Source organism: Coenobita brevimanus, chromosome 109, assembly GCF_032717465.1.
Source record: "Coenobita brevimanus isolate Jiangsu-jjx chromosome 109, ASM3271746v2, whole genome shotgun sequence".
Lineage (NCBI taxonomy): Eukaryota > Metazoa > Arthropoda > Malacostraca > Decapoda > Coenobitidae > Coenobita > Coenobita brevimanus.
In genome coordinates, this window is record NC_137062.1 from 26,252,090 (window position 1) to 26,253,324 (window position 1,235).

Sequence of the window (1,235 nt, forward strand, 5' to 3'; positions counted from 1 at the left end):
AATCCCGCTGGCTTGGCTTCGCATTCTCGTGAAAAGCCCTAAGGGCACTCAGTGGTACCTCCAGCGACTGCACTACAATAACTGCACCATCAGCAAAGTCAAGGTTAGTAACCCTGAAATTGCCAATTGATACCCCACAGTGACAGACTCACAGCCCGGTCCAGTATCCAATCCATACACGTGATGACAAGTGTGGGGGCAAGGACATATCCCTGTCTTACACCAGAACTTACTGGGAAGAAGTGGGATGTTCTTCCCTCCCCATCCACGCTTGATGGCACTTTCAGTGTTTGAGTGCAAACCAGCAGTCAGTTGGTATCCCTGCAGGGATCCCAGGGAGTCGCAGGCGCTCCTATTGTACCTCCCGATTTACCGAGTCAAATGCATTTTTGAGAACCGCTTAGGTTGCTGGCAGACCTTGTTGAAACTCAAGATGGCATTCCACAATAACTAAAAGAGCTAAGATACAGTCATCAGTACACTTCATGGGCATGCATCTGGATTGCCCATGATTCTGAAACTTTAGTAAAATTAATGGTCCCGGATATGCATCAAGAGAATGTGAGCAAGAACTTTGCCTGACACACTGAGCACTGTAATACCATGGTACTTACTAAAGTCACACTGGTCTCCTTTTCCTTTCCAGACAAGAGTGACCAAACCCATTTTCCAGTTAGGAGGAATGGTACCGGTCTGCCAAACGGCTTCCATGACTATATGTAACCCAATGATCGTGGCTTTGCCCCCAGCTTTGATCAATTCTGCTGGGATGTCACAAACATCAGCTGGTCTACCATTTTTCAACCTAGCCACTGCCTTCTTGATTTTATCTAGAGAAGGCACTGCTTCATCAGTTGGTGGGACAGCAGTCAATGGTTGTACACCAGCCGACAGAAGCTTTCCCCTGGGAGGTTCAGCCATATACAGCTGCTCAAAGTATCCAGCCCAATGAGCTCTATACTTACTTGTCCCCAACACGAGCTGTACATCTGCTGTCTGAGCAGAGTTAACCTGAGAGGTGGGTTTGGAATGGAATTTCTTCAGGGCTCAATAGGCAGGTCCAAGGTCATTTGCATGATAATGGCCTTCCACCTCCTCAGTGATTTCCCAGACATACCTCTCCTTGTCCCTTCTCAGTGAAACTCGTGCCCATCAAGACTGGAGTCAGTGCTGTTCCCAATCCCCAGCCAGTTTGGCAGCAAGACTCTCCTCTTTGTGGTCAGCATTCCCAGCGA